This window comes from Cupressus sempervirens, chromosome 8 (assembly GCF_028749045.1).
Source record: "Cupressus sempervirens isolate cs-2001-9-10 chromosome 8, ASM2874904v1, whole genome shotgun sequence".
Classification (NCBI taxonomy): Eukaryota; Viridiplantae; Streptophyta; class Pinopsida; order Cupressales; family Cupressaceae; genus Cupressus; species Cupressus sempervirens.
Genome location: NC_143125.1, coordinates 807,090,750 through 807,106,160, shown reverse-complemented (window position 1 = coordinate 807,106,160; position 15,411 = coordinate 807,090,750). Strand labels below are relative to the sequence as shown.

Here is a 15,411-nt window from a genome sequence, read left to right as displayed (position 1 = left end):
TTCCTCGATAGCATTATCCTTCCATTATTAAGAATTACATTCTAAGAATAGCTTAAGGGTAAACATTCACTAAACTGATCATCATTGACCTTTAATTAAATTTTCATCTATATTTAACCATGATCCATATTCTAATTGATTAACCTTTCAACTTTCCTAAGATCATTATTCGTTATATTATGAAATGACCAATTATCATTCTTTGAATAAGAGATTATAACTTCATTATAATGATCAATTAATATCAGTTCACAATCCTTGACCTTTTATCGTTCTAATAATTCTCAATTATATATTACTAAGTCTTCACCATTAAAATATCTAAAGTCGTTATTCAAGTCATTGGAATAAGACCTATCAACTTGATATCAATATTTCTACAATCTCATTAAAAGAATTATATCAAATAAATCTCTATTAAATAACTTAATTATTAATAAATCTAATTAACTCTCATTAATTGATTTAATTAACAATTTTATAACCATAGCAACGTTCTAATTAACATCAATTGACTAATAACTAACTAGAATTCTGTAAGTTAAAAGTCAACTATAATTCAATACTCAAATGATCATATTAATAATTCAATAATAATAGCTTGTTAATATTTAATGACATGCTATATTGAGAATCTTATTATTAAATCTTTAATGATCGCATACATCACTCTGCAACAATGTTCTCATTTATATTTTAATAATAAGAAGTTATAATAAATCTTCAATACCAAGTATTATTATCTCAAATAAGTTTTCTCTATGTATGTTGATTCAGTTAACTGATATTTCTCCAAATTATTAACCAATTCAATTTGATTAATATCTTTTACAGTACTTCAATCATTAACTAATCTCCTTTAGAGTAACTCTGATCATATTAATTGATAACTATTTAAACTATTTATACTATTATTTATTAATAGTTTGTTAGACCCAACAAACATTAATAAATAATAAACTCATCAAAACTATTATTAATCGATCTAGAGAACTTTACATAAGCTTCATTAGTTAACTTTTAATACCATTAAGGTATATCAATAATTATAACGTATTAACAATTCAGATTATAATTAAGTTATTAAATGTTATAACAATAATTTTGACCCTTGTCAATTAAATCCAATATCATTAAAGTCTCCTCATTTAAAAATGTAATATAAAATTACCATTTCTAAATTATTTAGTATATATTAAATAGTATTTAATATACATTATAAAAAGTCCACTATTTAAACTATATTAAAATCTGTTTTCTTTTAATTTTCTCTCATCCATTTACTTAGATTGACTAATAATTAATTACACTTTTTATACTATTAATTAATCTTAATTAAATTTGATTTAATTAAATTAGATAATAAACCATATAAAACTAATGCATATTAATAAGATTCTAATAAGGAAAGATTGCAATAATATCTTTAATTCATTCCATGCTTTGATATATTATTTTTGTGAAGTTTAAGCATAAAGAACTCTCAGTTATGAGAAATGGAGAAATATCTATCCTTGAATAAAATAGTCCCAGTACGACGGCCATATCTCCCTAATGAACCGTTGGATCGGGCTGAAATTTAAATATGTTGGAGAGGGTCAAGTTGCGCCAATTCTGACAGGAGCGATCGAATAAATTTGATCATAATAAAAAGTTATGAATGACTGAGTTCGGATCTATCCAAGGGGCAGTGACAGGACAATTTGTGATGAATTAAGAATTTCCTGTTAAAGTAATTGTTCTCTAAATTTAACCATAAAAGGGTTTGTTCATATGTATCTAAAAATATAATTGATAGAAATATTACATCTAATCATTCAAATTTTCACTATAAAATTTTTATTTTAATTCCAAATCTTGTCTTTCTAATTTAATATAAATTTGAACCCAAACCCGATTAAAATCTAATTTCTTTCTCATTTGAAACTAGGGTTTTTCTATTGTTTTCTTCTCATCCAAATAAAATATCTAAATTCTAATTTCAAATAGTAGATTCAATCACAGAGAGTATTCAGACACATAAAACAGATATGATGAAGACAAGAAGAGAAAGAGTGCAAAGAGAATATGAGAATATCACGAGTGCATCTGGACACTGATGCTAATCTGTCATGCCTCAAAAGTCCATAGAAAATTCCTTCCTTCTCCAACATTCGCAAATTCCCCCATGATCCAAGCCAACCAAAATTCTCACGTGACAAGAAGTGCCAGATTCTGATGCTAATTTGCTCTTCCTTAGAAAATCCGCAGAGCAAGCTCCCTTCTTCAGAGTTCTTGAGTCCTCCAATGCTCCAATTGCTCTCCACGCTATCTCTAAGCTTATATGAATGCCTGAATATAAAGAGCTCTCAAGAAACCTTTGGAATGCTTCTTGAAATAGCTGGAAGGTGTCACCAACTAAGTATGGGTCTTTTCCAACCTTTTTGATGAGTCATAGAGTTGTAGACACCTTGTGCTTAATTGATGCACTAACCCCCGTGTTGTTAACACATGTTAATTCCCATGCAAGCTTATAACTCCAATTTACTTTTTAAATAATTTCTATTTAAATTTTATAACTTTCATTTTAATTTTTATAACTTTTATTATTATTATTTTATTTATTACTTTATTATTATTTTATAATTATTATTAATTTTAATTTCTAGTTTTCTTTTATTTAATTCCTTTTCCCCAATAATTCACATTTAATTAATTACAATCAAAATATCAAAGATCATGATATTTTATTAATTTTCTCAAATAAATAATTTATTAATTAAATCTATTTGTTAAGACAATTAATGGAAAATTCACCATAGACCTCCGAGATAAAATATGAAAACCCATCATAGAACAAATCATACAAAATAAATCTAAAAGGTTTAATATCACGAATTACGTCATCTGACGCATTCAGAGGGTACTCAACTCAGATACTTGTCCTCATTTTCAATTAGGACAAATGGCTTAAAGGGTAGGGATTTGGACTTGAGAATTTATCTCCCCTCTCTTATCATTAAGATAATATGATAGGGTAAGCTCATCTTGGCAAATTCAGGGAAGTCGATACCCGGTACCTGCAACTTACATAAAAACCATGCATGTACAAACACAATATATACTAAACTAAATAGGCAATGGCAAGAAGTGGTGCATCGTGTAGTTCCTGACTAGCAGGTGACTACGACTCCCTTCCTTAACCACATTAGACACGCCATACAAAAGCAAACATGCACACCATACACATGCAAGTATGGGGTAAGTATCCATAACAAAACACATATGGTAAATCATCTTACTAATCATCATTAATAACTGAAAGCACTGAAAATAATCATCATGCATACTTGAAATGTAAAGTCTAAGTAATCTCATCACATAATAAACTAAATCTATAGCACAATATTTGATAATCTCAAAAGAATGTTGCTAACCAACAACGTAAAACTAGCTCTAAAAGAGTCCAGCAACAATAACAAAATGCGAACTAGGGGCAGGCACTATAGTTTGCAAGAAAGTAACAAAGGGTTCTCCTTGATTTTGCGTTGTGTGACATAAGTCCAATAGTGAGACAGATCGTGAAAGATTGTATGAAAAGTGTTGAACAAATATTTGAATTAACTCAGGGAATGTCTTAACAGGAGGAGTTATATTGGTAAACCATTCCATGGCTTGAGCCTTAAGACTCCTTGGAAATAATCTCATAAGATAGGAGTCCTCATGATGAAACTCAAAACTCATAGTATAGAACTGACGCACATGATCATTTGGATCCCCATTTCCATCATATTTATCATATTGGGGGATGTCAACTTTTCTAGGAAAATATTTCATGTCAACACTCTTATCAAAAGGATTTGGACAAATTGAATCAAATGAAAAAGAACTCTTGGGTGCCGATATTTGCTTCATTTGTTTCTTCAATTCATAAATTTCTTCTTTCATGGAAGGATCGTGCTTTTGAATCTTTTTATCCACATCAAAGTTGTAAGGGACCTTAGCACCCTTGTTGATTAAATTTTGAAAGCATGCATCTCTATTTTGGTCCATATATGCTTCCATATATTGCTGAAAATGTGGATCTTGTGGTATAGCCATGAAATCATCAGAATTATATTCAAATTTGGAGCTACCACCTCCATATTGTGAACCATGATGAGCTTGTTGTGAAGGTTTTCTTAAAACTCTAGGAGATGTTGGTCTCCTATAATAATCATGTCTTGAAGCTTGCCTTCCTCTAGGAGTAGGAGATTGTGAAGATGTTCTTGAATATCTCCCACTTTGTAGAGTCTTGGGAGGGGTAGATGGGGGAGAGTTGTTTCCACCACCAATGTGTCCACCACCAATGTGCACATTGTTGAATTGATTGTCAAGTTGTGAAGTCTTGAAAAAGTCTTGTTCTTCTTGACGGGATTTTCTTTCCATCTCAATAATAACTTGCCTTTCTTCCTCTAGGTGTTGAAATTGTTCTTCTTTCTTAGCTTTTTCTTCTAGAAGGGCTTTTTTTTCACGATCAATTGCTTTGAGCCTTCCACTTGCATAACCTAGAGGTGTCATGAGCGGTGTACATGGTCTTGATTGTCTAAACCAATTACTAGTAAATGTTGCATTCACGTGAGCACTAGAAGGCTCACCAATTTGATCATCATGTTGAGCTTCCTCTTCTTGATAGGCATAATGTCTTTCGTTCTCATCCCTTTGATGTGAATCCAAATACCTATCCTCAATAAGAGGTGAAGTTGGTCTACTTCCATGAGTGAGATCACCACACAAAAGATCAACATTATACTCACTACTTTGATTCTTCTTGTATGGCACTCTTGTAAAACTCATATCCATAGCTGAATGAGGTGATGCTAAGGGTGTACTCAACTCAATAAGATCACCACTAGGGTCACACAAAACTTTTGGAATACTCTTAGGTGATTGAATAGACATAGGTTCCTTTCCCTTACGTCTTCTATGAGTTTGAACTAAGGGTAATTGTTTAAAGACAACTTGAGGTTGCTTTCCTTGATCTACTTGATATCTTGTTGTAACCGACATAAAAGAAAAGGTACTAATTGATAGGATAATCCTAAGAAACGTTGGTACCAAACTATGATAGTAAAAGCACTAACTTGTCCAAAAGAGATGTGATAAGATAGAATTTTGCAATAGGCATAAACCAACACTGCCACAGAGGTGCTCACAATTTTAGGTGAATACCCTAGCACATATGGACCAGGAGGATGATTTACCCAAATTATAAATAATTAAAATTGATTTTTTTAATTAAATTTTTTTTTTTAATGAAAGTTAATGGACAAGAGATTACTAAGACTCTCCAAGTGTAATATCAAAAGATCCAAGTGTATATCTTTCTCAGTAAGGATAGTTTCTAACTCACCAACTCCAAACAAGGTCTCTTGTGAAATCTGTAGTGCCTGCCCCTAGATCGCATTTCTGTTATCATTGTCAAATTATTTTAGGTTGATTTCATGCTTTGATTAATTTAGAGATATTGGATTTACAATGCTATGATATTGTTTCATGACTTTGATTACAAATGTATCAGTTATTATTGCTTAGTTGATTTCATTTCACATGACGTTAATGATGTTTTGATGATTCCTAGTTAGTAAATGTGGTTTCTTTCATAAAAATGTTAACATGATGTCTTTAATGATGATTATGTTGTATTGATAGAGATGCATTATCATATGTACGCATTTGATGTTAGACTTGTGATTTTTACGGTATTTATCCCATACTTGCATGTGTATAGTGTGCGTGTTTATTTTATCTTTTTGTCTGACGTGTTTGATGTGGTTAAGGGAGGGAGTCATAGTCACCTGCTAGTCAGGATCTACATGATGAACCACTCCCTGCCATTGTCTGTTTAGTTTAGATATATTATATACATGTACATGCTCATCTTTTATATAGGATACAGGTACCGAGCATCGACTTCCCTGAATTGCCAAGATGAGCGTGCCCTATTACAAATACTCAAATGGTGAGAATGGGAAGATAATGATCAGGTCCAATCCTAGCCATAGCCTAAAATACTTGTTCTGCAAGGAGGACTCATAACAGATTGTCTACCCTTTTTAAACCCGTGAGTATTTTGTGCGTATGTTGTTTTGTGAGTCTTTGATGTATTTTCTATTAATTAAGTCTAATTAATAGATTAAATTAATGATTTAATTTAATGGAGAATTATTATGACTTTTTGAATATTTAATTATATTTAATTAATTGAGAAATTAATTAAATATAAAGAATTAAATTGAAGATAAAAGTTTTAAGATTAAATTTAGAACATGATAATATTTATTTAATTTAATAATAATATATCTAGAGTTCATTTTTAAATAAATGCTAAATATTATTGTTATTTAAGTTAATAAATATTTATCAAATTAAACGTTCTAAATATATTAAAAAGTTAAATAAAGTTTAAATTTAGAACGTGATTATATTTATTTAATTTAATAATAATATATTTAGAGTGCATTTTTAAATAAATGCTAAATATTATTGTTATTTAAGTTAATAAATATTTTATCAATTAAGTTTCAAAAAAAAAAAAAAATTAAAAGTGAAAAGATATTTAATTATCATAAAGATTATAGTTCACATGATTTATGCATGAGTTGAAAATAAAAGAGATTAATTAAAAGATAAAATATGTGAACTTAATAAAGATATTCTAAGCAGGTGTGCATGAGATTTTAAAAGGTTATTAAATTAACTTAAAAGTAAAGTGGAAAGTTAAATAAAGTAATTTAACAATTCACTTAAAGTGCATGAAGGAATAATAAAAGAATATTTTAATTTAAAAAGGAAATTAATTGTGCATGATGAATTAATTAAATTAAATAATTTTAATTTTAGAGTTGTGGTCACAGAAACTCTAAAGGGTAATTAGATTCTATATTAGAGGGTTTTGGGTCCATTATTAGGGGGAGAGTTTTTCAGACACAAGTTTTTAAAAAAAAGGGCACACACAGGTTTATGGAGGGCAACTTGAAGGGTTTGGAAAGAAAAGGATTTTACGTGGTTTGAAAGATTTTTCTTGCGATAGGAATTTGTATCCAGTTGTCAGAGGTTAGCATCAGATCCAGGTAGGATCTCGTGGTTTAATTATATGGTAGTTTTTGCTTTTCAAATTTCTGTCTGCTCCGTGTCTTTTGCATGTGTTATTTTTCTGGTATGCAATATTGTTCTTGTTTGAGAAATATCTGTCTATGGCTTAGATGGGTACTTCGCTGAGTATATTTTAGGGAATTGTATTTTAATATTAATATGATTGAATAAGAAATCAAGCAAATACGAGAATCTATTGGATATGGAAATCAGGTCTGAGATTTAAAAGATAAATGTTGTGCTTTTCCTATAGATTTTAGGAACGAAAATTAATTCAAGAAAGGGTCGAATTTAAAATTGAAAATTTCTACATTAACAATTCAGACGGTTAATAATGTTTTCTCTACTAGAGTAATGTGGAAAAACAATCTTAAAAAATATATATATATATATAAAAGGAAAATTATTTAGTAAATTCTTTATAATTATAGATTTTATTGAATAAACCAAACTTTTAATTAAAATGTTTAACAAAATATTTTAATAAAAAATATATATATAATTTTTTTAAAAAAATTTTTAAAAAATAAAATATTAGAAAAAAAAAAATATTATAAAATTAATTGGGGAGGGGCGGTTAAACCAACCCCTACCCCGCCTTACCTGTATGACGGCAGCAGCCTGCTACGGCAGAGCTGCCGCAGCAGTGACTGCTGCTGCGGCAGCAGCCTGCTACAGCAGAGCTGCCGCAGGTTAAAGGCTGCAGCCAATCTTAAATAGTCGGCGCGCTATAAACATTTTTTTTAATATATTTAAAATCATTTTTATTTTTAAATAAGTTTATAATGTTTTAAATAAAATAAAATTTATATTATTAATTAGTAATAATTTGTTAATAAATTTATATTGTTAATTATTAAATTTTATTATAGTTAAATTTAGCAAATTTTTAATTAATGAATTTAATCAATAAACGTGATTAAAATTTATAATTTTTATAATTAATCGATAAGTATTGTTATTAATATTCTTTAGTAAATAATAATTAAATGGTATTAGAATGGGTTTTGTTTAAATATATGCATATTAATTAACTTAGTTAAAGTCTTATTTGACTAAGGTTAATTAATAAAAGAAAGTTATTTGAATCAAGTATTGCACTTATTTAAATTATCGATAATAACGATCTTAATAAACTGAGAATCTTATACACTTAAACGTTCATTTAAAATGCAAATTGAAGACGTTATTATTGACTCTATTATGTCTTTTCAAATCAAACCCAACTATGAACTGTATTGTTTGTTTGTAATATCTGTGCTTTCGGATTTTGGAGTCGAGTAGGTGTTGACCAGTCTAAGACGTACACCAGAGGTTTTGTGGGATTTCTGTTATACCAATTATGTGGCTAGTTTTCATGATGTGTTATGTGATTCAAATTGGAGATTATGTTTATGAGGTTTATCTTTGTGGAGAAATTATGTGTATTTGGGGTTGCCATCTTATTTTCGGGTTGCCTGTTAAGGAACCGAGTTTGTTCTTTATGAGTGTTGTGGTATGGGACACAATTGTATTTTTATGTGCTTAGGAGAGGTTGTCTAGGTACGTGACTTGGGAGTGGCTTGCATAGGGGTCTGGGACCCAAAGTGATCAGTACCAGGGTAACCTAATGCAAGTTATGTAATAATTGATAATCTAGTAACTAAAATTTATGGGGGGAAAAATAAACTAAAAAGATAAGTTAGAGATATTTGATCTACCCATGCCTTTAGTGCTTGTATAGACTAAGGATGGGAATGAGATGAGTGCCTCGTCTTCTTGAGAGGGCTTTCTAGTTTCCATATGTGTGATGTTGAGGGTTCGGGGTTCATAGTAACCAGTCCAGGGTAACTCAACGCTTGAGGGTCCGGGGTCTCTTAAGAGATCAGTCCAGGGTAACTCAAGTAGCCATGTGATGACACTCCCTAGTATGTAGCCTGAGTCTCCTCTGTAGTTTTTGTGTATCTCTGGTGGTGTATCTATTGTTGGATGTGTTTATTATGGTTATTTACTTTCATTGATGATGATTGGTGATTCATGGATGATGTACTTTTGACATGTGGCTTTTGACTTGAGGTGACTGTCTTTTGTTAACTTTATCTTATGATCTTGGTATTTGGTTTATACTTGGTTCATGTATGATGTTTGATTATGTGGTGTCGGTATTGGATTGAGTGTTCTTACTTTTGGATTATTTTATCTTCTTGAGTAGCATGTGTTACCTTTGAGGTAGTTTTGGCTATTAGGGGTACCTTGCCTAGGAATGTTTTATGTTTGATAGCTGTATGTGGATCGTTCATTATCTTCCCTGCACGGTGGGAGTGGAAGCCTGACTAGGTAACCACGTGGTCGGGAGGTAGTGTCTTCTTACCATTTGGGTTCCCCTCACATTACCAGCTGTTGGATGTTCGTTGCAGAAGATGTACCTTTATCATTCTTATTTCTTATCTCAGAGACTTCTTTTCAGATGATGTAAATATGTTATCATGTATTCTGATGTATTGTATCTTTTCTCACATACCCTGCGACATGTGCAGTGGATGTTATTGATTGGATGTAATTTCATTGTATTGTTTATACTTATTCATTTGCTTATGTGATTTATGTATCTATTATTTCTTTATGATCATGTGACATTGTACTTGAAACTTAAACTAATTAATTTAAAATTATTAAATGTGACTCAACGTAAAGGAACCTTTGAGGAATTGAAACTGTATCTGTAATTGCAAATGTGTATTTGATATGTATGTTCTTATTGCTTCCGCATTAATGTTATCTTAATGTTGTTTAAAATTCAAAAAAAAAAATAGTTCAGTAAACATTGTAACATGTTAGGTTTATTTCTCTTGGGTTCTCGAGCGGGGCGTTACAAAATCAATGACTACTAATTCAAGAGGTCAAAGCGCAATAACCTAAGGTGCAAAAAGGCTTCTAACAATGGGGTAAGTAGCCTAATCCAAATAGGATCAACCTAGGGAGACTAGAAATAATGGGATAACAAAGTTATTCGATCGTAAAGTCTCAGCTCAAGAACTCAAATTTTGTTCATTTTAAATATCCAACTAGATGTATCAATAGATTCTTTATCATGAACCAAGCACAAAAGATAGCAATCAAGGATTTCAAGCAAATAGTCTTCAAACAATGAGCAAGGGGCAAAGCAACCTTGCACATGAACAAGTGTAGTGACTTAGTATTTCTACTCCTTAAAGGTTCTACTTGTGTATGTTCTTGACAATGTTTTAGTAGGCACTTACAACACAAAAATACCTTATCAAGTTGTCTAGAAGGATATACGTGGCTTTCTAAAAGGAGTCCTCGATATACGCAAGGTACATGAGGCCCAAATTCGTAGATGAGAAGAATCCAAAATCACACAGTCGGGGGGAGACTGTAACCCAAATCTCCTCCTTCACTTCTCAAAGGTATAAAGTTCTTTGAGGCTTAGCCAAGAGTGATATCAAACACAATTCCCAAGAGATGTGTCTTTGGATTCACCTCTTGATATTTATACTCTGCCGAAACATAGAAGTTGAGGTCGTCCCAAGGGGTGATGAAATCCCCAAGCAGGCCTCTTAGAAATAAAAACTAAGTAATTCACTATCAAAAATATTTAGAGCACTAAAGGTGGAACATTTAACTCTTCAATTAAATGTAAAGTGAGTCCAAAAGTGGAACATTTAACCCTTTAAGATAATGTGAAGTGAGTCCAAAAGTGGAACAGTTAACCCTTCAAGAGAATGTGAAGCAAGTCCAAAAGTGGAACATTTAACCCTTCACACAAACTCAAAGTGAGTCCAAAAGTGAAACATTTAACTCTACACACCAACTCAAAGTGAGTCCAAAAGTGGAACATTTAACTCTTCACACCAACTCAAAGTGAGTCCACACCTTAGAAAACAAGTGAGTTCCAAAAAGCACAAAAGGGTTGCCTAGTGGAGCAATTAACGCTTCTTTCTTGTAGACCCCTCCCCCTTAATGTGGCACTAATCTTGCAACCACAGGGCGGAAATGAGGGGTCGATGGATTAGCGAGTCCAATAACCCAAAATAGCAATCTAGATGAATCACAAGTAATCTAAGACTGCTAATCAATACTACTCACAAATGAAAAAGGGTTGACCAATGGAATATTTAACTTTCCAAGTAAACATAGAGTGAGTCCACAAAGTGGTGCATTCAACTCTCAATGTAAACAAGGAATGAATCCATGCCCTCAATCACTTAATAAGATATTTGATATTGGAACCAAGAATTACTTAAGGTTTAAACACAAGCATTCACTTACACAAACTTGTATGAGAGCAAATCTATGTTCATTCATTTCCCATTAAGAGCATCAATTGAAATGTGTTTTATGAAAGCATGTAAAACACTCAAGCCAAACACATGAGAGGTTTAATTTTAATCCCAAATCTAAAAGTTTTAGAGATCAAACAAAATACTTGGTAATCCTTGCAACACATCTTTTCTTTGTTGTACCTTTTGTTTACGCTTGATCGCTCACTCACAACGAACAAAGCAACAAACAACACAAGCAAACACAAGATATGCAATATATGTCAACTCATGCAAAAGTAGAGTTACATCTAAAAATCTGATTTTTAAGAGTGATAATAATCAGCAAGTAGTCCAAATGAAAGCTCACATCATGCATTGATTCATTGTAAAAATTAAATGCAAGCTATTCATTAAATGCCATTTTTTTTCAATTGATTTTTGACCTGATCATAAAGATTGGATCTACATGATATGAATTTGGATCCAAAACTCAAAATATAGAAAAGTAACCCCTGTCAAAAATTAGAGAGCTTTCTAAAAATGCAAAAAATTTGAAAAGATCTTTTCATTTATGCTCTAGGGAATCATTTTGTCAAAACAGACCAGTTTTTACAAATTGAATTATTGACCCCTAATATGACCTCTAAAATCAAAACACAAAGAACCAACTTTGTTCAAAATTCTGAGATCTTTCCAAAACTATAAATTTTTCTGAAAAATATGTTAATTTACTCCCAAAAATAATTTTTCATGAAAAATCATAAAATATCAAAAATATTTTAGAAAAATCTAAAAATTGGATCGAAACTTCTCTGATACATCAAAAGCTTACAAAAAAAAATTTAGATCAAAATACTCGGTTGGCTAAAAGATATGATCAAATCTTTCAAATCTAGGGTTTCTTCAAGTCTCCAATTATTGACCCCTGATATGACCTCTAAAATTGAAACACAAAGAACCAACTTTATTTAAAATTCAGAGAGCTTTCCAAAAATGTAATTTTTTCTAAAAAATATGCTAATTTACTCCTGAAAATGATTTTTTATGAAAAATCATAAAAAATCAAAAATATTTCAAAAAAACTTAAAAATTGGACTGAAGCTTCCTTGATATATTAGAACCTTGCAAAAAAAAAATTTAGATTAAAATACTTAGCCGTTTTAAAGATATGTTCAAATCTTTCAAATTTAGAAATTTTTATTTTTTTTTCTTGAGTCTACAAATAGATCTGTATAAAATCCAGTAAGCAAAGGTGGGTTGCCCCACGGTGGGTGCCAAAAATGTATGCTTAAAATGTGGGCACACTTCTATGAGTCATTATATTCAAGATTTCTCAAAAATAAGGTCTCGAATGGCGACTCATAGCTCCTTATTCATGGGGTGCAGGGGTTTGTAATTGAGGCCCTCAATCTGACCTAGTTTGTGCCCATGCAAGTACACCATGAAACAAGAGATTCAATGATCTAATATGCATGCAAATGGAAATGAAAAACTAATCTAAATGATAACAATGCAAAAAAATACAAGAAATGAAATCTAATCTATGAAAAGAAATAACAATGCAGATCTAATCTATGAAAGCAAGATCTAATCTATCAATACAAGATCTAAGCTAATATGAAAATCAAAGTATGGATCATGATGATGGAAGCCATGCATGCAAGAGAGAATGAGAAAAGAAGATAGAAGTTCTCCACAAAAGCTTTAATATTCAAAACTCCTTTTTCAAAAATCACTCTCCAAACCTGCAACATAACAATAGCATAATAATGGGTGTCTCTAAAATGAGGAGAGGGCTCTCCCTTATAAAGAAGATTGGACGATCTAGATTGAGAGGAAAAAGATTTAATGAAGGGTGGAGAAATAATGATCCATGTGAACTAAAGATCCACCAATGAGAAAAGTGGAGTGGTTGAGAAGAAAGTGGAGAAAGGATGAAGATAAGTCCCATATTAAGTGTAGATAAAAGATTTATTTAATTTTTTATTTGTTTTAACTCTTTTTTCATCAAAAAGAGATTTAAGTGAGATATTTTATTTAATTAAAAGGGAGCAAGTTCTTTTAATTAAATAGAAAATATTTAATCAAATTAAAAGAGGGGTTTTTCTGTTAATTAATTAAATGTAGATGAATTATTTAATTAAAAGAGAGGTTTTTCTTTTAATTAAATGGAGACTTATTTTATTTAATTAAAAGAGAGTAAGTTCTTTTAATTAAATAGGAAATATTTAATCAAATTAAAAGAGAGGTTTTTCTCTTAATTAATTAAATGTGGATGAAATATTTAATTAAAAGAGAGGTTTTCTTTTAATTAAAGGGGGACTTATTTTATTTAATTAAAAGAAAGCAAGTTCTTTTAATTAAATAGGAAATATTTAATTAAATTAAAAGAGAGGTTTTTTTTTCTCTTAATTAATTAAATGTGAATGAACTATTTAATTAAAAAAGAGGTTTTCTTTTAATTAAACATGGACTTATTTTATTTAATTAAAAGAGAGCAAGTTATTTTAATTAAATAAGACTTAGGATAAAATGATCAACCTTAGAAATAAAACAAATTTAATTTGATCAAAGAAATTGATTTGAATTGATTTAATAAAATATTGCAAACCATTGATTCAAGAAATTTGATAAATTGAATAATGGGGGCCCATAGTCTAGGTGACCATTTTAGGGTGCATACAAGAAGTAGTCATTCACAATAATCCATCGCCCATGAACTTAAATTGCTCACTTGGCACTGATTGCATAAATGACCCATCTGTCATGAGTAATGCATTGTAAGAACCCATCATTCATGAGCTTTAATAGTTTTAGAAAAGGTTACACTTGCAGTGTTCTTAGAAAGCTATGAAGTTATAGAATTATCCATCTCATTTGTTTGAATGACACCTACATGTATTCAGTAGAATACCGCACACATAACCTGATGCAATCTCCAATCACTACTAATTAAAATGGATCAGTGAAGGAAACAAAATCATATAAGATTAAAATCATAAATTAATCTTATGTTATTGCTACAGGACACTACGTACCCCTATTGGCAACCCTTGTGATGGATTACAACAAAAGGCCAAATATCACGCTAATAAAGCTAAAAGCAATACTTATATGTTTGCTCTTGGATAATCATTATAATATTTCTCTTTGAAATTTTTTTTTCTCTTAGTATTATGTTAACCATATGCATCCAACTTTATATATAGCCCCTTATGAAGTGACAATCATGGACTCTAAATTGATGTTTGTAGATAGGGAATCCCCTTCTGGATATTGAGATAAGTGTCAACAATGGAGAATACTTGTGGTCACATGGTTTGATATCAGATAGCTCATACTTCATGGATCAAACTGTGTGTAACAACTCAAGATATTTGAGTGAAATCTATCATGATAATATGTCACAAGCTTGTACTGATGTGAACAACAATATAACAATTGATATAGGAGATGCAAAAGATATACATGACGTCACATTAGGTTCATGCTTATCTAACATTTCATCATAGTTGATACCATCGAGGGATCAGGGGAAGATTCATACCATGGTAAACTCTTTGAACAACCTTTAACTATCCTTTAGACTAAAAGGCAACCTGGTACTCATCTTATTTAATCAATAGGTAAAAAATCTATAAATTCCAAATACAATTTTCCTTGAAGTAGCTAATAAGAGATACATATGATGACATAAATAATCTACCTACACCTAACCTAATTAGAGTTGGCCTACATTATAACCATGTCTTTCACAAAATGAGCTATTACATCATTGCATCTTAGTAATGGATAATGGAAAATCATATAACTTTTTAAACAACCAGATATAAATAATAAATATATATAGCATTGTTGTAATCAATAAGAGTATGCAAATATGGTCATTGCCATGACATAGTCCATCACTAATGATAGTATGAAAATATGCACATCAATACTACACAATGTCCATCTTTAACTAGAGAATGGGATAGGGGCATCAATAGGATCAATATCATGATACGATAAGTATCTAAATGTTATTGAATAAACA

General features: G+C 30.6%; 1 pseudogene; it reads left to right on the top strand.

Annotated features, from left to right (window-relative positions):
• The window catches only part of LOC149544857 (serine carboxypeptidase-like 45), a 51,411-nt pseudogene extending 36,524 nt beyond the window's left edge, over positions 1-14,887 (top strand).
• The last annotated feature ends 524 nt before the right edge of the window (positions 14,888-15,411 follow it).